We start from the raw sequence: 24,294 nt of genomic DNA, 5'->3' as shown, positions 1-24,294 counted from the left end.
CTAATCTGCGTCAAGGCTTGGCTTCTCAGTAAATACTAAAAGAACAAGGAGAAGAACAATACATTAGAAGAAGAAAATCTCCAAAGGGAGAGAGTTCTATAGCTACAAGGAAATGTCTATCTTTGAACCTTATCGCACTCACAATTTTCAACATTTTGGGGACTGAAGGAGGATGCTCGTGTGTGCACACACTCTTCAGAAAGCAGAGTTCACTGCACATGAAGACGTCCTCCAAGAGGCCCCATTCCGTCCCCCGGCGCGCATCCGTTCGCGTCCAGTCCTGACGGGCGCCATTTTTTGCTGAAGGAAGGTAATCCATCAGGCAAAAATCACGCCCGTCAGGACTGGACGCGAACGTGTGCGTGCCGGGGGACAGAACGGGGCCTCTTGGAGGATGTCTTCGTGTGTGGTAAACTCCATTTTCTGCAGAGCGTGCACACACACACGAGCGTCCTCCTTCAGTCCCCAAAACGTTGAAAATTGTGAGTGCGATAAGGTCCTTTGTCATCTTGATGTGCCACCCCGGATGGAATAAGCAAACATAAGTTCTCAGTCAATGGCTCGCAATGGAACACAAAAGACAAAACCACCTTTTATCTATCTAAGGCTCGAGTCAATTAGGGCTTTAGACCTCATTCTTCTGGAAAGTATAAAACAACCAGTGTGGTACAGTGGTTTAAGCAATACACTACAGCTCTGGAGAACAGGATTCAATTCCCTGCTCATCAGTGGAAACCCACAGAGTGACTTTGGGCAAGTCACACACTCCTGGCCCCAGAAAACCCTGTGATAGGTTAGCCATAGGGTTGCCATAAATCAGCATTGATTTGGAGAAATGCAGCCGCAGCAGCATCAACAACAACATACAACATTCAACCCATCACTGAATGCAGCACACCACCCATCTGCTATGTACTGGCACATAGTTGACAAACCCTTTTAAATCCTCTCATTTCCAGAGAAGCACTTAAAACCAGAGGCTTATTAAGCCTCACCGCATATGCTTTGCTTCAATATGTCCAAGGCTGTAAATATTAGATCCTCTCACAGTTAGGACTGATAAGAAGGGGGGAAGCTGGTACAAATTACCAAGGACTAGTAACTTGACTATGTCCCCTGACAATCTTGCAGGTGTTTTTGACTTTTTGCAGCTCACAAATCCCATATTTTTGATCCAGTGAGAGAGGAAGAACAGGCACCAGCCATGCTCACAACACTCTGACCCACAAGCATTTAGTACACAAAAAAAATGATCTTAAGTTACTTTTGGGGGTCCATCTGTTCCAAGTGTAACTAACATCCACTCTTCCTGCTCTAAACTCTACAGGTCCAGGCAAATCAAATAAGTAACATGTGAGGAAGGCCTATATAAATCTTGCCCCTAATCTCATGAGAGATCTGGGCACCTACAATATAATTAATCTTGTGTGAGTATTCCCACACTCTCTTTACTCATGAGGCTTTTCTCTCATGAGATTTGGTTTATGTAGACTATATATATATAATAGTATCAGCCAGTTTATATATGTTCAGCTGACCTGGCATCGTTCAAACAAGAAGATGCCAGAACAGAGGGGGGTGGGCCTTTTGGCCCATGCAGACAAGGCCACAGCTACCCATTTGAACAATTTTTGATTTGGGGATATTTCAGTTTTCAGAATTCTAGATAAGGGATACTCAATCTGTATTGCTGATTGAAAAGCCTAGCAAATCTAACTGGAGGGCCCCAAATTTTTTTCATCAAGGTATGAAGGTCTTCTCAACACCCTTGTCCATAGTACAGGTCTCTTGTGCAAAAGGGTTATAAATTTACTCTTTCATTTAACTTTCTGATATGTCAAATCCAGCAACAATAAGGTGAAAATCATAGGAAAGTCCCGATGCACCAATGTGGAAATGTTATGTTCAAAGTCTATAAACAAAAAGACTGGATTTTCTGCCAGTGACTTCAACTCCTAATTTGTCCTGTCCTGTAATTAGGTGATGAAGACCTATGATTATACCATTTTATCACTTCTACTAATTGTATAAAACTATTTCAGTTCTTTCAAGCTGCATGCTGTTTCAGCTAGTCCCAAAGAATAAGAACTGTAAAATTGTGTTGTGTGTTGCAGGCTTGGTTTGAGTATACAAAGCTTCTGAAGTATAATTCTTTGTTATCAACAAAAGGCACAATATATGTTAACTTTCTTTTCTGTTGTTGGCTTCTGCAAGCACTCTGGTTCCATTCCATTGGCTCTGGCATTTCTGCATAAATATTCAATTCCATTTGTAAAGAAACTTATTCAACATCATTCTGCGCATGAATCTACAATCTGAAACTTCTGATCTTTTGGTAAATATTCTGAGCTGAGATTATCTCAAACTGGAAAGCTTTAACAAGTGTAGATGAAGGAAGAAGGTATGTGTGGGAGAAGAAGGGAGGGAAGGGGCGAATGAGAGGGAAAATACTGACAAGAACCACAGAAGTTAACTCATTGTGATGGTGTTGTTGTTATGTGTGCCTTCAAGTGTTTTCTGACCTGTGGCGACATTAATGTAAACTTGACATGGGATTTCTTGGCAAAATTTGTTCAGCAGATGTTTGATTTTTTCTCCTCTGAAGCTTAGAAGATGTGACCTGCCCAAAGTCACCCAGTGGATTTCCATATCCAAACAGGGTTTGAACCTGAGTTTACACAGTCATAATCCAATATTCAAACCACTATACCACACTGGCTTTACATGTTTATTAAAAATTATATCCAGTTGTATATTAGAGAAAGGGCATTCAAAGTCAAACCACTATTGTGCATTGTGATTAGCAAACACAATATCATTATCTGTCCACCCTCTCAGCCTTTCATTTTCCCACAAAGCTTGGTAGCAGTCAATAAAAGAGTTGCAAGCAGTGTATGTAATGGATTTAGACTGACTCTGGAGATGTGCTCAGACATAGAAACCCACTGGGTGACCTTGGTCAAGTCACACTCTTTCCGACTGAGAGGGGAGGCAAAGGCAAACCCCTGTGAACAAATCCTCCCAAGGAAAACATGTGACGGGCTCACCTTAAATTCACCATAAATTAAAAATGACTTGAAGGTATGCAACAACAAATACTATTTCTGTTGTAATGCACAATATTGTGGACTGGCTTGATCTGGAATAGCCAATTAAGACATTTTAAGTTGGGCAGGAAATACTTGAAACTGGTAGAGATGAAAGCATCAGGGCCATTGGGGATGGATCAATGTAGTTTCCTGCATTTTTGGACTCTCCATAGGAATGTGCCTATGAAAACTGTGAAGGTAGTTGAAGAGTATCTGACTGGTGGAGAGCATTGTGGATGGGAGATGTATCTGGCTGGGTCCACTTAGCTAGACATAGAATGATTGCATTATCTACTGAGATCTTTTAGACGATTCCACAGATCTCAGTGAAAGATGCCAGCATAGTCAGGCACTTTTCTGACCGCCCCTCCCTCCCCCAACACACACACACCACTCTTCAAGGGATGGCCATTCAAGGGGTCTATCAGAACAAAACCAGGAATCTTGAGGTGGTGAGCAGGAAGCCATAGTGCACTCCCACCTGCAGAACTCGTATTCTACCCCAGACAATGTAGGATCTCAGCCTACATGTAATCTGATTCATTTTCATAGGAAATGGTTCATATATAGGATGCACATGTGTTGGATCCTGTGTAAATGAGGGGAAGCTGAGTCCCTCAGTATCTGGAGGGCCACATATTACCCACCCTGTCTTACAGGCACATGTCTGTGAAACCCTAGGAAAGTGCAGAATGTTATTTTAAGGGCTCTCCCTCCTTTCTAGAGTTACAGCTCATTGTTAGGCCAGGAGGTACCATGTGCTCCATGTTGCTTAAATTTACATGACTCCTAGTTGAGTTGTATGAAGGCCTGTGCACCAAGAAGCTGAGAGTCATGAGCAAACTTACTAGTATCAGCGCAATAGCTCCACTTTTTGTCTTTGTCATAGTTGCTTGTTGTAGCACACCAGAACATCCTGGGTTTCACATGCTCATCTGTGCAGGTATAGAATTTCCGTGCCTTGTAAACAAAGGGAAATGCACAGGGTTGTCCATCAGTATTCCCACCATGTTCTGTTTAGAGAAAAGAGGAACAGAATAGGTATTTGTTATTATCATAATCCAATATAAATACATTTAAGCAATCATGCATTGAATGGTTGCAAGCTAAAGATGGAGAATACCATTTTTGAAAGGAATGGATTTCCTATCACATACCCATCACAGGCCCAATGACAGCAGAGTCCACCCAAAAGTTACATACAATCCAACTGTCCCAGTTTGGCAGGGACATGGGTTTCATGGTCAAGCAGGATTCGAACCCTAGTGTCCAGAGACACAGTCCAACACTCAAACCATTACACCACATTGGCTCCCTTATAAAGGCCCATAAACATAGTTACATTTTGGCACAGCAAGATCAGGGTCCAATTCACCATTCAAACCTTTGAGTATTTTCTGGTCTCTTTGGCAATCTCTCAGCTCTAATGAAACTCAAATATTTCATAGTTTTCCCATGGTTATCAAAATTTGGAGAAAAGTTATTTGCATAAAACTCATATCTCTACACAATTTTTTTAACTCCCAGAAAAGCTAAGCATGGTGTAGTGGTTTGACTGTTGGACTACAGCTCTGTAGATCAGGGTCCAATACCCCTTTCAGCCATAGAAATCCCCTGGATGACTTTGAGCAAATCACACAATCCTTACCCCAGAAAACTCCATGATAAGTTCACTTTAGGGTCACATAAGTTGGAAATGACTTGAAGGCGCACAACAACAAAGCCAAGCACACAACAAGATATGATAGCATGTATGTAATTACATAATCCTATTGTGAATTGTATGTTCCATTTCATGATAACATCACCAGGTCAATTTCTTGTGTTCTAAAATTTTCTTATATTTGTGCATTTATTATTACTCTATAAACACTACTATATACATGATCCTTTCTGGGGTTGTCATATTTAATTTTTTAGAGGAGTAAGTGCTGGGGGGGGGTCTGTGTGTTGTTAGTATGGTGAGACATTATTGCTCTTTGACTGAGAATTCTAAATGTCCGTACTTAAACTGCAAATCTGAGAATGCTATTGAATGTTGCCATGGCAGTTAAAGTGAAATCATAGTGCCATAACTGTGTAGTATGAAAGAGCCCCAGATCTTAGCCAGAGGATTTACCTCTGCATAAATATGCAGACATTTCCCTTTTAGAGATAATCCTGTGTTAATTAGTATTCTTTTACCTTTCTCATAGCAACGTTTCCACTTATGGTCTTTGTCATAGCTACTCGTTGTGGCACACCACAGCCAGTCAATCTTAGATCCATCCTTTGTGCAGGTAGGGTATGTCTTGTTTTGATAGATAAATGGGAAGACGCAGGCTGAGAAGTCTGAAGAAAAGCAAGAGAAAGTCAGAAAAACAATAACACTGTGATTTTGAAGAAACATAACTTTGTACCTTGGTTTGTTAGCCAGTTTTGCACTAGTCTACAAAATGACTAATATGTGAGTGTACAGAAATTATTTCCATTCTAAAAATTAAATATATTTTAAAAATCACACTTTGAGCTTCAGATATAAAATTATTTACATCCAAACGACAGAAGGATATTCTCTTCTTTCAAAGCTATAGCACACAACTAAACTTTACAGAGTTTCAAGAAAGTACTTTTTGTGGTGAGGGAATTGACTGCCCATTAATTCAATTAGCATACTGGAGATGCAAGACAGCAAATGATATCTATACACAAATAGTGTTAAAAACAAGTTGAATCAGATATAGACACCAAAAGACCGTGTGTTGCTTGTAGTAACTGTAGCATTTGGCACTCAAAAAAAGCAATAGCTGTACTGCAGTTATAAATGGCTATTTTCAGACTAGAGGTGAGAACATGTTTAAAAAAATAGGACAAGCAGGGAATCCTTCTTCATGGTCAAGATTTCCTTGAACTTCAAAGCTCTTATAACAGGTGTGAGAGTCGTTCGACCCTCCTGAATTTGTTGGACTGATGCACTTAAAAGCCTGAACCAGCACAACCAGTATAGGAAAATATGGAGAGCTGGAGTCTGGAGAAACAATATCTGGAGAAACGCACAATTCCCACTCTAGAGATTGAAGCAGATAACAATAGTGTGTCATTAGAGTTTTATGTAAGAATGTGTAAGAAGCATTAAGCTCTCTATGAACTGTCAAAAACAAAAAGTAGAAAGGATGGCCCATTCAATTTACCCTACAATCTATTTCATGCATTCTTTCTGTGGTGGTCTACATATTCAATGGAATAACCATATTCTTTCAAATCCCAAAGGGACTGGAATATCACAAAACCTACAATCCCCTGTCCTGTTTTTTTTCCCTCCCAGATCAATAAGCTTTCCTATTTTGGGTTCCAGCCAGCAATCCTAAACACTTTTATTAAAAAAGCAATGCCAATTGAACATAATAGGACTGATTCCTATGTTAACATGCATAGGATGGCATTGTATATTTACAAGCATCTACACTAACTACCCAGAAAATCTAAAAGTAATCAAGCAGCGAAGTGCCAGTTGGAGAAGACAGGCCCTTTTGCAAGATATCCTGGAAGCTGAAGGAAGATCTTACCTAGAAATGCTGCACTGAACGGCAACATCACCCAGAGACAAATTAGGAGGTGGGAGATGGACCCCATAGCTGCTAGTCACTCCAGAGTCTGAAAAAGCATGTACTTCCTCATGTTGTTCTTTCTGGAACAGTCACCACACACCCTTCATTAAGGATTGCAACATCCTCTTAGATACTCATACATAATTGCGACAGTCACACCAGCCATAACAACCTCAGCTACAGGAACAACAAGAGGTATGGACATTCCAAAAAGTTACTTTATCTCTGCTGAGCCTAGGCACAATAACCTCATTCTGGTCTTTTCCTATGTGTTTGTTCTTAAATAGCTTTGTACAGGGTTTTCCCACACACAGTCCTTTTGCAATTACTGGCTCTGACTACTCTGTCAGGTTAGGATTATGATCGAATGCCAATTCCCAGAGGCAATGGCATAGTTACAAAATTAGAAACACCTCTACATCATTTTGAATGGATTGCTCCTCCAAACGCCATGTATTCCTGACAAACCTGCTCTGTTCTCCACCCTCACTCTGCCTCCACCATCCCTGAAAATTATTAGCAACACCAAGAATGTAGCCATGACTGAATCTTTCTGGGACACAATTCCAGGATTTGCTTTTGGGAAACCTTCTGCACAAAAGTCAATTTCCTACTGACTACCAATAAGAAGAGGGTGTAATATGACTCTTAGTGCTTCCTTGTGCAGTGAATACCAGGAAAAGAAACAACATGAGATATTTACATATGCTGCTGGAAAAGTTCTGAAAATCAAATAGCAAATTTCAGTCACTGGTAAAGGAAGCTAGTCTAAATCCAGCCCATTGACTCTAATCATGTTGATCTGCCCAATTAACAACAGCAGCAACAATACCTGATTTCCATCATTGCTGTTCCCTTTGAGCTGCTCCATACAACTGTTCACAAGTGTGTGTGTGTGTATATATATATATACACACACACACACACACACACACACACACACACACACACATACACACTACCAGGGCTAGCCTGAAGAAAGAGAGCCCTCCCTCTATGATAACTGTCATCCTTCGGCCTGTGAGGGAGTGAACAGGCAGGCCCAGCTACACCAGGGCTAGCCTGAAAAAGAAGAGCCCTCCCTCCAGTCCATCTGCTTTGGTCCAGGTCTCAGAGGGAGAGAAGAACTACTGGACCCCATCCCCTTCCCCACCACCATTCCCTTCTCCTTTTGTATCGTGTCTTTTAGATTGTAAGCCTGAGGCTAGGAAACCGTCTAATTAAAAATGATAATTGTAAGCCAGTCTGATAGCCTTTAGCACTGAAGGGCAGGGTACAAATACCATAAATAAATAATAAATAAATAAATAAAACAGGTGTGTGGCAAGATATAAATCATACAGACAGGTGTCAGGAAGCCCAAAATGGCTTGACTATAGATACCAAGAATGAACAACTCCTAGTGATCCAGGATGCAGATCTAACCTTCCCCAAGGATATTTCAGAGATGCAGTTACCTCTGCAAATCCCTGTGCTCCCACATCTCCAAGAAAACTACTGCCACATGGCCAAGTGTAAGTGTCTAAGTGGCACAATTAGCCATTTTGTACCAAGTTAGGGGCCCTGACTTTATTTTGACTGTGGGTGGATTTTTTCCAAAATTGGAAATAACCATCTTGTGAGTATATGGAGGTAGAGACACGGTTGGGGAGGTAGGGACATGGTTATAGTGGAGAATGTTGGGCCAAATGCAGCCTTTGGTATTAAAAAAAATTGCCATGAATTGTGTAAAAAGTAAAGGTGAGTGAGGAATCTAGTTTAGGTCAAGATCTGACACATTTGTACAGTATCGATCTCATCTTCCCAGACTGATTCTGGAATGGATGCAGATTTTGAGATTTGGACCATGGTCTTACCCAAAGCTCATGACACTCTACAACCATAATACAGGGCTTCTTTTTCTCCCCACTTCACTAGCCATTTTCTTGGCACTTGCATATTTCCCAGGGCCTGTACAGGCTATACAACTTCAGGAGATTATTGGCAACACAACTGGTGCACAGGGGAGTGGTGAGAGGACCAAAATCATATGCACTCACACCACAGGATTGCTTGAGAAGTGAAATTGCCATAGACGGGACCTATTGCAAAAAAGTGGTAATGGAGCAACAGCAAGAATGAGAGCCTATTCACGCATTTTGCCCATCAAAAGGTGCACCACAGTAACCAATGGCATTCAGGGCAGCAGCAACATTGACATGATGTCATGTGATTAAGTACCAGCCAAATTTTGTTAAAATTTCTGTTAAAATTCTGCTTTATAGCCTCATGGGGTAAAATCTTAAATATCTGGAATTGTAAAGAAAAGTCCCCATTGGTGCCTAAGAATTAGCAATAAGGGCAACAAGCAAACACCTTTTGGGAAGCCAATTGTAAGCTAATAGGCTTTATTATTCAAAAGACTGCAAATAAACCAGTCTGTAGGAAAGCCAAGCTCTCTGTTGAGCTACCAGCATTAAGATCTATCCTCTTGGCTTCCTGTATTATGATCTCATAGAAAGTCATAAACACACTTGTACCCAACAACCCCTGATTAGCCAACCATGACTATTCATTACTCTTACAATTTACCCCCTTTTCTCCTGCCTAACCTACCTTTCTAGAACCAAAGTTCTCCCTCTTCTTCACCTCACTTGCTGCCTTCTCAATTCTCAATTCTTCTAGAGTCTCATTTAGTAGTGGGGAATGCCTTATAGATTTAAAATGTTAGTTGCATACTGATCACTGTGCTTTATATACATATAAACTATGAATAATCATGCTAAATGGTTTTGCTACTAGTGTCTCAACCCTGAATATGGTGAAGCACCTTTTTTCACTGAGTATGAAAGTGTGAGTGTAAAAGAAATTGTGACTGTTCTTTAGATTCCTACAGTAGGACATGGTGTAAACAATGTTTGCTATATATTTCAGAGATGAGGCTGACACACCCAACATGATTATTATTGGTTTAAATGCATAGGAATCCAGGCTTATGATTTGGACCCATAGAGAAAAAGAAACCCTTTTCCTGGAGTACTCTAAATACCCTGGGTAGGGCCAACCCAAGCAATGCAAAGACATTTAATCAACACCATTTGCAAAAGTGGAAATATTTATTGAAGAATCAAGCAGAGAGATTATTGAAGAATCAAACAGAGAAATGGTCAATTGCCCCCTAAAAACAAATCAATGAAATAACTATCTAATTAAAGCAGATTGGTTAAGAACCAGAATCCTAAGAATAATTTGATGAAGCAACTCTCTGGTGTGTGAGAGAGAGAGAGAGAGTGAGGGACACCTGGGACTCTGAAGAGCGGGACCAGCCTGGTCCGGATTCATCCCCAGCAGCTCAAAGTCAAAAGATTACACATACACTGGCATTTCTGTGAGGGCTGCTCTCTGAGTGACTGGAAATTCAAACTGATTTACTGATAGTCTGCAATAATCTTGTTCATAAAATCAAGTCATGGGGCTGGCGAGAAGGAATCAATGTACATAAACATAACAATCTCATGTTTAGAAGCTACAGATGCCTGGCATGAATTTATTCAGAAACATATATAAGGGCAAGGAAAAGGCCCAGTCAGCAAGTTATCAAAGGTGGAATTGCAGACACCCAGTCACACCATTTGATTGCTCTTGGTCACCTGAAAAGAGAGGACAAGAAAGTTGTCGTAATACAGTCTGATTAGAATTAATTTGTTCCTGATTAATTAGTCAAAATGCAGACCCAAGAGATTCTGAAGAGTTCTGCTTCATATTACCAAGGAACAGGCTTCCAGACACTGGAAAGGTGTACCAACTTATAACTTTATATATAGACCCTGTGACTCAGAATTCCTTTCATGACCCATCACTGCCATAACCCATCACTGTTTTGCATTTCAGCACCTCCAGGTCTCACTTTAACTCCATATCAAGATACACACACACACACACACACACACAATATCAAGTTCTAATATAGAATACTTTCTTTCCAGGTTCAAAGTGATAATTTTAGATCTTCTGAAGACTTAAATGCCCATACTAAGCAGCTGTACACTATTCACATTTGGACCTCATACCTCCAAAAATGAAGAGAGTTATGGCAATGCTAATGAAGGTCATAGTTTAGTAAGTTCCATGCAGAATGTGACAGAACCCTATTTTGTATTCAGCTTGCATTGTTTTATGAATGATCATTGGAAGGTAAAGATGGGCTCAATTTGCAAATCTGACTGCAGAGGCAAGAATCTCCAAGGAAATCCAATTGTCAGAAGGAAAGTAGTTTGATGGTTAGCAATAAGCACACTCCTCCGAATGTCATGTTTGACCCCATGTATGGCTGAAGGAAAAGTTGCTGAGTTCATGCCTAGGAAGTGGGAAGGACTGCAGGAGGGAATCTCAAAACTGGGAAGAAGATTCAGTGTCTCCTACTTTTTTATCATAATAGAGCAGACAAAGATAAGGCACAGGCAAAATACTACTAAGGAGGGATATATGGGAGTGTCTAACAAACATAGCTATATAAATACAAGTCATTATTATTATTAGTCTTCCACAAGACTCTTTTCCAGATATTTAAATGCTGGTCTGGCCACCTCAGCTGACAAGAATGATTGTCAATGTACTCCAAAAAAAGATGCCACCTCTGTTCAAAAGGAATGCAATAGATTTACCTATCCTGTCTGACAATTGGAAGATGGACAGCTTAACAATGGATAGCTGGTGGCATAGGTTATGGGAGTTTACTAATGGAAAATTGTCAATGTCTCCTACTTGTGTACCTCCTTGGTACTATAAACTACACCTCTGCCACACTTTTCACCTAACCTAATCCAGGGATGGAGAATCTGTGATCTTCCTGCTCTGTTCCTGTGCCAAAACCAACTCAGTGCTGCACCTGATACTTCATGTTTTTCTTTGTTCCTTCTGTCTCCAGTTTTTCATACCTCAGCGATTGCAGTATATCCATTTGCGGTCTACATTGTAGTCACTGGTAAGAGAGCACCAGAGTTTCCCACTGGATTCTCCATCTGTTGTGCAAGATGAGTAAGATTTTCCATTGTAGGTAAAAGGGAAAATGCACCGTTGATTTGGACCTAGTCCTGGAAGAGGCAGTGAAAAGAGTGAGAGAGAGACTGAGAGACAGACTTTTGAAACAATTCTTATGACAACCCTCCTCGAAGGTGCTTTTGGCATTCAGGGGTGTGTGGGAATGCATTCTCTGCTTTTTGGTCATTTGAGAGATAAAAGATGTTGAAACTGGAAAAGAAAGTTATGGATTTGGGATGACTCAGTGTACAGAGTCTTTTCCCCCACTGCTTCAAACCAAGAGAGGTAAGCCAGGTTTTTTAGCTGTGCGAAAAACTCTCTAGAATCAATTTGGTAGCCAAAAGCCAACAAATAAAGCCTTTATTTGGGTCTATTCCAACTCAGGTCATGTCAGTATGGAGGAAAAAAAGTTCCTACCTCACTCTCACACTGGCCTGCTTAGATGACATCTGCACTACAGGGCAATTCTCCAGAGTAAAAAGTCCCCATTTGCTCAGGGTGACCAGATGTCCTCTTTTTTTCAGAACATGTCCTACATTGAGTGTGACTAATAAGTGTGAATTAACATTTATATTAGTGTCTGTAGCTTTTATTTTATCATGTCTTCCATTTTTCTTGAATGTCCTACATTTTGTGGGGCCTTGTCCTCTTGTTGTTAGGGCATCTGGTCAACCTGCATTTGCTCCAAATCAGGGTGGAAACTCCAGAAAAATCCCTGAGTGTGTGGACTGCATGCAGGGTGGAGGAAAAGGGAGGAGAAGCATCATTTGGTGGGAGAGCCACTGCCTTCTTCCCCCAGAATAACCAACTCTTCACTACAACACTCACACTTTCAAGTTTGCATTGTTCTTCTAGCACTATTCCTTTTGCAATGTGCAAATTGATCACACAAGCATACATTAACACAATACTATTAGTGCAGTCCACTGATCCTCAATAGGATGGCCGTTGCTTCCCAAGAGCTGTGGGAAAAGAACGGGAAGGGTTTCCTGAGAAGACTGCAGACAATGCTGCCAATATCAGTCCATTGTGAGTACCAATTGTGCACACAGCTCATCTTCCTCACGAATCTGGGAGCCCCGATGGTAAGCTGGGTTTTCCCATCAGTATGGACATAGCCTCTGTCTCTACTCTCTAGCTTGCAATAGCTGTTCCCCTAATGCTCCCAGGTATCTTACTTGCATCAGCACAGTAGCTCCACATCTTGTCCTTGTCATAGTTGCCTGTTGTGCCACACCAAAATCTTCCATGAGAACTATTTTCATTAGTGCAGGTATTGAAGGTCTTCCCTTGATAGATGAAAGGAAAGACACAAGTCTGGCCTTTTGAGCTCCCTTCATACTCTGTAGGTATGAAGAACAAACAAACAAACAAATAAAGTGAGGTGAGACATTAGCTGATGGAGACATTCTGTCCTCAAGAAATGGGTAGATAGATAGTCTGAGAGATGTTCATGCAGAGCCTGGAAAACTTGTGTACTTGGACTACTACTGCTTGAGGCTAGACTGACTTTCTTTGGTGTCCTTTTGGCAGCTGGTGAAGATTTTTTTGTTTCTACAGACCTTTGAAAATTAAGGGGCAATAAAGGACTGAGGTAGGACAGAGCGTTCTCATGCTCTAAGCCCTAGTTCTGCCACCCAGCTACCATTATGGCATGCACCCCTCCACACGGCTCACACCATAAAGACGTCCGTGCAGCGCTGCACCCAAACGGCACTATGCACAAGGGATGTCATCATGGCATGCAAGTGCTCTTATGGCACGCCTGCTGGGACACAAAGAGAACTCACCCAGAAGTGGGTTCTTTTTGCTCCCTCCAGAGGCCGTGGTGTGTGGTTGCTGCGGCCTCCTTCTGGGGCAAAAACAGGCGGCATTTAGACGCCTAACTGCACAGCCCCTGACTCATTGTGGTGAAAGGGCTTTTAATAATTGTGTTGTACTCTTTATTTTCATTTTCATTTTCATTTTTAATGAATGTTTTAAATTGCTTTAAATGCTGGTGGTACTTTATTTAGTTTGCCTTTGTTTTATTGATGACAGCTCTTAATTGGATCTGTTGTATCTTTTGTGAGCTGCTTTGAGTCCCAAATAAAAAAAAAATAGTAACAACAGCCAGATTCGCAGAAATGAAAGCTGATGCTCACACCTTCAAGTTGTCCTGGTAACATCTAATCAGAGAGAAAGATGCTGTTAGACCATTTTTCTGCAATTAATTCTTCCTATTAGTGGTGTTCCCATACCAGGTGTCACCCGGTGCAGGGGTGGGGTTTCCAGGGGTGGGGCTTCTAGGGACATGCACACTCCCTCTCCCTGTACCAGCCCATCCTTTTCCTGATGAGGAAAAGAATCGGATGGCATGTGGGGGATGGTGCACATGCGAGGAAGATGCATGGGGCAGAGTGTAGGGGACGGAGAGTGCACAGGGGACATACCAGCATGCACAGGGACAGGGATGTAGCCAGGATTTTAGGAAGGGGGTTCCAGACTAAGTGCCACCATTATAATGGGGCTTGGGTGCGGCAGCGCAGCAGCACACACCATTCATTTTTCTAATGGAAGGGGGGGTCCGGACCCCAAGGCCCCCCCCTTGGTTACGTCCCTGACAGGGATGACACATGGGGGATGGTGGGGGGGCTGACAGGGTGTTACCCTCCTTCTGGGATGTCACCTGATGCAGGCCACACCACTGCAGCCTGTTAATGATGGCACTGCTTCATGCACATCTGTTCAAGTAGGCAGCAAGTTCAAGATCCTGCTCAAGTAGGTAACAAATAGATAACAATGGAGATTAGTGCATTGGCTTTAAAGCATCTTATCCCCAATGGGATAAAGACACATTTAATTTCCAAAATGGGTGTTACCGCAATCAGCCATGGCTGGGTGAACGCAACCCATATACAACCCAAATGCCAGCCAGGCTTATCCTGCAGCTTTTCAATGTTTTTTCCCATTTTTGAAAATCACAGGATAAGCCCAGCTGGGATCTGGGATGGATAAAGGTTGCATTCACCCAGCCATGGCTGAATGTGATTACACCTGTTTTGAAAATTAAAGCCAATGCACTAATCTCCTAAATTAGATTGATTGCTTTGATGTATTGGAATTCTGAATGCATGATCATTGTTTCATTTGACACATATACTCCAAAGCCCTTTTAAATATTTAGCCTTTTGGATGTGTTAGTTTAAAAGTGTATTTACTGCTCAGCTTTCTCCATATGAAGGACTACAGAGTGGCAAAACAGCATCCAGTGTTGTTGGTGATGTTTAGGACTTCAACAGGGCTGCTGTTAAACTCTGTGCTTCTGTACTTTGGAAAAGAAAACTGAGCTATGCCTCGAGAGTTAGGCCTGAAAAGAGGAATCCTTGCTATAGATCCAAGCAGTCAGACACCCTCAGAACATCTGGGCAGCAACTACTTAGGCTTCCCGGGGCGAGATTGGCTTCCACCTCTAGGAGGACTTTTTCCATCGCCGCCCCGGCCCTTTGGAATACGCTGCCCATAGAGCTCCGCTCAGCTACCTCCCTGGCCCAATTCAGACGGGATCTGAAGACCTACCTGTTTCAGAGAGCATTCCCCCGAATAAGGCCCATAGCCCGCCCCCCCCCCCCCGCCGCACAGGCAATGGATTGGCTAACCCAGGGGCTTTTTGTTTTTGTTTTTGTTTCTATTTTTGCTTGTTTTATTGTATGATTTATGTAGTTTTCTGGGGTTTTAATGAATATTGTGTATTTTAAATGTTGTAAACCGCCCTGATCTTATGGAAGGGCGGTATATAAATAAAATTTTTATTTTATTTTTTATTTTTTATTGCTGGTTGAAGTTTACCAGTAAACTGGCTGTACAACAAATATCCATTTATGCTTTTTCCGTCCATTCTTTGACTAAACAAGCCATTATAAATGGTAACTCATCTCGACATTGCACATCTCACATTAATCATGCAATAAAAGACTATGGACATTTTACTAAACAGAATGTTAGTGGTAATCTTGCAGCAGAAGTACAGCAGTGTCAAGGAAACCTATGTACTTTACAAAAGGACTTTGTGACTACACAGAAAATATCTGAGCACATTCAGATATCTTACCTTGTAGGGAACATGCTTTCCATTTACTGTTTCTGTCATAGTTATCAGTAGTGGCACACCATAGCTGGCCATCATCAGACCCTTCCTTGGTGCATGCAGAGTAGGATTTCCCATTGAAAATAAAGGGGAATGTGCAGGGATGTAGTTCTGAAAAAGAAACAAAAGATATAAGAAGAAAGAATTAAAAACAACTGAACTCAGAGGGATCGGTGGTAGTACCATACTTGTAGTGGAGGTGACAGGAGCTCTATCTGTCTAGTTGATCTAGTGCTGGATAAATTTCAGTCATTGAGGCTTGAAGCAACATACCTTCCAATTGCCCCAATTTGGCATGAGCAGTCTCAATAATCCTCTGTCATCTCACTTTTTAGCTGCTTTTAAAATGTCTCAGTTTCTCTATTAATTCAGCCGGGTGGGGGGGGAGGAGGGGAAAAGATCTAGCCCTTTCCAGTAGGCTCAGACAAAAGCAAATTGCTACAGACTCTCCTAACTGGTGTGTTCTTCCTCCTTAATAACCTATGCCATTTTGACCACACTCTGATGTTGGTTGGCCACACATATCCTGGTTTTCATTTCTCAAATGTTGGGGGGAGGTATTGAAATGGAGGAAAGTGTATGTTCTGATGGGTTCTACCAATCACTTGTATGCTCCTTCTTGTCTTTTTAAATCTAATCATTAAGAGCCTTTAATGAGACAATTCACAAGATTGCAACAAATTCCTTTCTGGGGGGAAAAATTCTCAGGTGCCAGCTGCTCTTATCTGGCCACTTTTCCAAAATGGCAAGCTCTTGTTTTGTAAAAGCAGCCAGATAAGCATGGCTGGGACCCAGGATGTAGCTGGGTTGTAGTCACCTAGAGGCAGCGGCACCAATTTAAATGTAATAAAATCAGCTAGTAATCTGAAACACAACTGTATCTGGTTGGGGATAAGTCAAATTTTTTTTGGTAATGTGATAATCTCCTTAGATGGGGATAGAGAAAGAAAAGTAAGTTTAAAAAGAAGAAAAGAGGTTGCTTGGGAATACCAACCAGGGGCGGGGGGAGGAAAAGAGAAGGTGCCTGGCACCAAGTGACTGCTCAATCCTAGCTGGAGACGTTTTCTTTTCTTAAAATACAATTGCATTTGGAGGGAAATTCATGGGAACTCCCCTTTACTGTCCAGTGATGCACTAAAGGACCCCTGGTGGCGCAGTGGTTAAATGCCTGTACTGCAGCCATTCACTTGAAACCACAAGGTTGCGAGTTCAAGACCAGCAAAGGGCCCAAGCTCGACTCAGGCTTGCATCCTTCCGAGGAGGTCGCTATAAAATGAGTACCCAGACTGTTGGGGGCAAATTAGCTTACTTGCTAATTTGCTTACTTGCTGTTCACCGCTATGATCTTTGGAATAGCGGTATATAAATAAAACAAATTATTATTATTATTATTATTATAAACACACTTGGAAGACATAGCAGCAACTGCATAGAGGTGACACTGTGTGATAGGTAATGCCAAAGGCACTATTTTTCTGCTTTGATATTGGTTTAATAGCCCTGTGTGATAGAATTAAGCTGTGTAAAGTAGGAAATTCAATAAAGTTGGACACAGTTGCAATTCCTCTCCCCAACTTTTGTAAATGGCATATAGGGGTGGGGAGAGTGGGGAAACTTCCATGAAAATATAAATAGTCAATAGCTTTGCCACACGTAACCAACATGATATAAAAGCTATGAAGAGTAACTATTAACAAGCCACCATCTAGAAGCATCTTGTGTTTTTTCTTACCTGAGGGACTACAGTATGTCCACCTGGGATCTGCATCATAGTTGCTGGTGAGAGAGCACCAGAGCTTCCCAGTGGATGTCCCAGCAGTTGTACATGATGAGTAGGACTTTCCCTTGTAAATGAAAGGAAAGGTGCATGGTCCTTGAGAACGTGCCACTATTCCTGAAGAGATGTCAAGGGGAGAGGAGTGGAAAAAGAGACAGGTTTTCTGATTCAGTCATTAACATCCCACATGCAGAAGCCCTGCCCTCTCTCCTCCCCTAAAGCACACTAGAAGATACTACACTAGGGAGAAAAACATGGGATTTCTCTAATACATTGGACCCTTAATATCTGCTGGGATTTGGTTTCAGGACCCCTTGTGGATATCAAAATCTGTGGTTGTTCAGGTTCCATTATATCCAAAGGAGTACTGAAATGATGCCCCTTATATAAAAGGGCAAAAGCAAGGTTTACTTTTTGGGATTGTTTTTAATTTAATTTTTGAAGCCATGAATGGTTGAACCCATGAATACAGAATCAATGGATATGGAGGGCCAACTGTATATATTGTGGTCAGGAGTGTAAGGCTTGGGCCAAGAAAGAGTGAAAATAATGTATCTATGGTTCACTTCTTCATATTTCCAAGACATGTTACTCCATGTGTGCCTCTACACTGTGGAAGTAATGAAGTTTGACGCAACTTTAGCTTCCATGGCTCCATCCTACAGGATCCTTGGATTTGTAGTTTTGTAAGACACCAGCACTTTTGACAAAGTTGGTGAAAGACCTTGTAAAACTAAAAGTCCCAGAATTCCATAGGATGGAGTTACAGCACTTAAAATAGTGTCAAACAACATGCACCCCATCTCAAATGGACATATGAAGGTGATATATACTGGAGGACCAAATAGTTTCTATAATCCAATTCAGGCATTATATAATGCCTAGTTAAAGTTGTCCAGGTTATTATCAAGCCCTACTAACTAATATTCTGGGAACATCAGAGTTTGGGGAAGTGGTCAGTGGGAGTACTGACTAGGAAATCTAGGGAATTTTTCCAAGCTCTGCAGGAAATGAACTAGAGATTTTACTTGTGTCCTCTGCCACTAAACTACAGCTTTCCATTGCCATCTGAATGGCAACTCTTCCCATACTGCAAGGTCCTCTCACCCAATTTCCTACCAGTCCTCTCACTCTTGCTCTCTACAAAGTTCCACCCCAACCACACATTTTAATTGAGGTTCCCACAGCATTCCTACTGGAATCAGCGCAGTAGCTCCATTGCTTGTCTTTATCATAACTGCCAGTTGTTGCACACCAGAACAACCCTTTCTGTACGTCTTCATTGGTACAGGTGTAAAATGTCCGTCTCTTGTAAGTGAAGGGGAAGACACACGCTTTCCCACCAGAATTGCCACCATACTCTAGATACAAAAAGAAACAGAGAACAAACATACTCGTCTATACTAAATGATATGTTTCATTTTGTCCCAGAGATTTCATTGAAATAAGTTTCCTATGAACCTTTGGCAAGATAATTACTTAATGTTTTGTACACATTGAAGAACTGCATATTACAAGAATTCCATTGGTTTCTTATTATGTTTCTTTATACCCATCAGAGGACAGAAGCACACTCTTTCAGCTTCAGAACAGAGCAACTGCAAACCCCCTCTGAATAAAACATTTATCTAGCTTTTTGTTAGGTTTGACATAAATCCAAAATGACTTGAAGGCACATGATGATTGGAAAGTTAGCATCCCTTTTCAAGGTGGTTTTTAATCAATTTCCCTTACCTGGGATCTCAAACTAGAAATATACGTATTTAGATGTAGTAATGGATCAGAAAGTATTGGAAGGCAAAGGGCCAAAACACACTGCAGAAATGATCCAGTTTGAGACCTCTTTAACTGCCCTGGCTCAATGCTAAGAAATTCTGGGAACTGTAGCTTTTGTTGTCATGTTTTTATAAACTTTATTTTCTAATTTAAAAAAAAACATTTACATTCATACATCCATCTTTTCTCTATTTACAGTAACATATACATTTAACCAACATTTCATTTACACTAACACAGAACTCAATTTACTATCATACCTTAAGTCAGTTTAATCTGTTTGTTCTTGCATCTGTTTGGTCTTCCGTTATCTCTTTTCTTTCCTTGAGTGTGTAGAAATCTTACATTTTCTTTGCCCAATTTTTAACCACCTTTTGGATTTCCCTTTACATTTTCCTATGCTTTTTTCTTTTAATTTTATTTGTGTTCTTCTTTCTCATTGCTACCTTGTTCCTCATTCCTTTTCTCCTCTGTTAACTTTTTCCAGTATTCCATTACTCTTTCCCAGCCATCTACTTTTGTCTTATCACATTCTTCTTTTATTCTTCTTGACTTTATATCTACGTCTCTCATATCTTGAAGATTTTTAACCATTCCTCTATTGTAGGGATTTGTGGATATTTTCATCTTTGTGGGTACAATACTCTTGCCATTGTTACCATATATAACACCAGTTTTGAATATTTTCTTTCTATTTCCTTTTCCAACATGTATGTCATATTTAATAAATATATTTCTGGTTTCATTTGTTTTATTGCTAAAAGAATCTTCTTCCAAAATAACTTAGCTTTTTTGCAATACCACCAGATGTATAATATGTTCCCTCTTTCTTTTTATACTACCAGTGGCCACGACACCACTGAGGACAATGGGATTTGAACATCTCCCGATTTCGGTATCCACGGGGGGATCCAGAATAGATCCCCTGCGGATACCAAGGGTTGTTGTAGAATATATTTTTTTATTCTTTTAAAAAAAACATGAATTATGAAGTTGCCCATGGGACATATGGAAAAAATCTAATTATAAAAATACATTTTAAAAGCCCCCAATTAAAACCATGTCCACCCTTTGGTAGCTGTATTTGAGATTCTATGAAGGCCAATGCTACATTTGAATGTTTTATTTCTGTTATCTGTTTGTGTCTACTCAGTTTCATTTCTCTACAGCCTCTGGAGCTTCATGAAGGATACACTAGGCCAGATTGTTGGGGGGGGGGGGGTATGCATCTTACCTTTCAAGGAACAATACTTCCATTGAGGAGACTGATCATAGTTAGCAGTTGTGGCACACCACAGCTTCCCTTTTTCAGTTCCATCAGTGGTGCAAGAAGAATAGGATTTCTGCTTATAAATAAATGGAAAGACACAGGGAGGTGGGTCTGCAAAAGAAACAGAGGATATTAGCATAAACATAAGAATCTAAATCATAAACTCAGGGTGTTGGACTGGATGGCCCCTGTGGTCTCTTTTAACTCTATAATTCTATATTCAACGCAACACTGTTGGTAGCCTTTTCTGTTACTGATCATAAAGCTACACAAAAAAACATTTCCAGATGGGTTTTCAGAGCATGCTTTTGGAGTGCTTGGGGGTTGCAATGGGGGGGGGGGGGTGTCAGGGTGGGGGGTGTCAGGGTTTCCAGTATTGCATTTAGCCCAAGAGATTGCTAATACTGTGTGTCTTCAAGTCATTTGTGACTTATGGCAATCCTAAGACAAGCCTATCTTGGAGTTTTCTTGACAGAATTTGTTCAGAAGGAGTTTGCCCTCGCCTTCCTCTGAGACTGAACAAATGTGACTTGTCCAAGATCACCTAGTGGTTTCTATGGCTGAGCCATAGAAAACATTAGAATTGTCTCCAAGTGTCCTAATCCAACACTCAAACCACTATGCCACACTGCTTGCTAGTCCAAGAGCTACAATTCATTAAGTATCAATGGTAGAAATGTTGTAGTAAGAAGTCTGTAACATTTTATTTAAATTTGATTTATACAGAGCACCTTTTAAGGGTCATCAGAGCATGAACCTACATAAGCAGCACTCAAATTAATATAATTCAGGTGTTGTGGATTACTCCCTTCAAGAGTGGGTAGTGAGTGAGTAGCTGCAGTACAGGCATTTAACCATTTCATCACCAGGGTTCTTGAAGGGGAGTAAACCACAACACCTGAATTGTATCAATTCCACAATGTTAGTGAGTTCAATACCAGCCAGGGGCTCCAGATTAACTCAGCCTGGCATCCTTCTAAATGAGTACCCAGCTTGTTGGGGGCAATTAGCTTACACCTTTGAAACTGCTTAGTACATCGGTAAGCGATATAGAAATGTACTTGCTATTCTATTAAAAAGAAAAGCTTTGCCATCTTAGCTATCTATAACTAATTGTCTCACTTCTATCAATTCCACCATCTCATGAAGCAGATGATTTCTCTGAACTCTCATGTAGGAACCCTAGGCCTAAATCCAATTTTTAATTCTGACTTAAGTAGAAGCATTAAATCAATGCCAAAAGTGTTGACTTACCAACTTTCCATTGATTTAATTGTCCTATAGATTTAGGCCTGAGTGTGAATTCAGGATGAAAGGTGCTAATGTTAGGCTGAAAGATATTATTTCATTTTACTAATTTTTCCACTTAGTCAATGAATAAGTGACAGACAGATAGATCCTTATTTTAGTTACTATACAATGATATCATAATGAATGCCATAATGTGCTTACTTCCAATGGATAGATTGAATAATGAACACACATAGATTGATCATAGGACTTTATCACACTGGGAAAAAAGACAGGAGTATAGCAGGATGCTCCCATCAATACTGCATGATTCAGCAAAGATGATCTCACAATGTTGGGCAACATCGCAAATATCCTGCGATTATCCTGTGGATATAGAAGAATTATAGTATCGCTTTTTGTTCACAGGAGAATCCTATGAATAATTCCTCTTTATTCATGGGATAATCATGGGATATTTGTGACGTCATGTGACATCTTGTGACCATCTTTGCCAATTTGTGCAATATTGATGGGGGCATCCTGTTATGCTCCCGTTTTTGTCCCCAGTATGATAAAGTTCATAGACTGAAGTTTATAGCATGTGTTAGGAGATTATCACATGGAGAAATACTCCCTATATAAATGCAAGATTGAAAACAATGAAGCAATGAAATATGCATTGTCATAAGGAAATATGATGCTTGTTTTATGTTCCTTCAGCTATATAATCCCTGCAATATCCCCCATAGGTTATTGGCTGGCATCCTACTAAGACATGCAAATGAGTAAAGGGCTGTACATACCCCTTCTTCAGCTAGATTTAGGCTGCAGCAACCTCATGCTGTGGCCCCGATCCAGCCTTCCAAGAGCACAGAAAGGAGCCACAAAAAGCAGCTCCTTTTTGCGCCCTGTAAAGGGCTCCATAGCTGCAGTAGCCCAGTTATATGGCGCCCCTTCGGAACTTCATCATTTGGATGCAGCACCAGAAGGGCGTCATGATCCCACACAACATCTGGAGTGGTGCACAATGTCAGGGCATCCTTGGGGCAGAGTCGGATGTGTGTCGTCAAGATGCTACACCCAGAGTCTACCCTCAGGCCGGCCTTTTAGGCCAGTCTGGATAGCCCCTCAGTTTCCCTTACATATAGGTATGTCCCTCTTTGAGGGGGGTGCTGTGGAAGTTGCTATTCCCTCTTTCTCTCCATAGCATCCATTCACCCCAACTTATTGTATAGCCAGTGAAAGACACACACAGAGGGAGGGGGGAGAGAGAGAGAGAACTATTCCATGCCTCATGGGAAGCAAACAGGATCGGAGATGCATCTGGCTATGGCCCTTTATTCAGTTACAATATGATTACTGCAGTACTGAAATCCACTGAGGTCCTCCAGAGGCCTCAGTGCTGCTGCAATCATTATGCATCTGGTTACAGCCTTCTCTGATCCTGCTTGTTCCCAATGAGGCATAGAATGGCTGTGCCAGGGGTGGATGGTTTCAGAGGCTGTACAGTAAGTCCAAGGGCTTTGATAACTGCCTCAGTCTAGCATAGGTTGGCAGTGGACCCTTGTTATATGCTGGGGTTTGGTTCCAAGATCCCCCATGTATAACAAAATCCATGTATGCTCAAGTCTCATTAAATATAATGACATAGCAAAATAGTGTCCCTTATAAAAAATGGGAAACGAGGTTTGATATTTGAAATTTATACTTTTTTAACGTTTTCAAACTCTTGAATCTATATATAAAAAATCTGTGTATAAGAAGAGCTGACTGTACTAGGTTACACTTAGCCATTCTGAATTGTAGCTGTTGTGTGCCCGCTCTCCCATAGGAAAACACAATTTTTAAAAAATCTACATGATATACATCCATTTCAAGTAAAAATCAGTTATATGCTCCTCTAGGTAGAATGAATCAGAAAGAAATATATAGGGAAAGTTTCTTACCTCCACCTGTAACAAGCAGTGGTAAAAGGGTGCAGACATAGAAGAGAAGTGTCATGATGAAGACCATTTCCCTCTAAAGGCATCCGACTGGCATTGCAAAGTGCACTCTTTTATAGATCTCTCTAGGCTATTCCTTTTCACAACTGCAAACACTGGATGTTTGTTCAGCTACAAAGAGGATAATATACATAGCAGTTGTGTTGCCAGCTCAGTTTATATTTTTCCCCCACTCTTAGCAGGAAATGCTGTGAGCAAAGCTATACATTTCAGCTGTTATGCAACACATATGAATGCTATAGGAATGAAGTATTCTAGTGAAATGACATTTTAACCATCATTTTTCAAACACAGATGAGTGAGCAAAATTAATCATGGGTCAGGTGATATTAGCACTGGTTGATCCTATTTTTCAGAGGTCAATTCAAGTTGAAAAGTTCATGCTGAGGCTTTTTTATCTTGAATTACAAGTTC

The 24,294-nt window shown here is 40.9% G+C and overlaps 1 pseudogene; it reads right to left on the bottom strand.

Annotated features, from left to right (window-relative positions):
- On the bottom strand, window positions 1-23,890 carry LOC149303352 (uncharacterized; annotated as a pseudogene).
- Between the last annotated feature and the right edge of the window lie 404 nt (window positions 23,891-24,294).

This window comes from Sceloporus occidentalis, unplaced genomic scaffold, assembly GCF_023333645.1.
Source record: "Sceloporus occidentalis isolate IW3139 unplaced genomic scaffold, rSceOcc1.0.p SCAF_14, whole genome shotgun sequence".
Lineage (NCBI taxonomy): Eukaryota > Metazoa > Chordata > Lepidosauria > Squamata > Phrynosomatidae > Sceloporus > Sceloporus occidentalis.
Note: the sequence above shows the minus strand (reverse complement) of the source record. Positions and strands in the feature narration are given on the sequence as shown.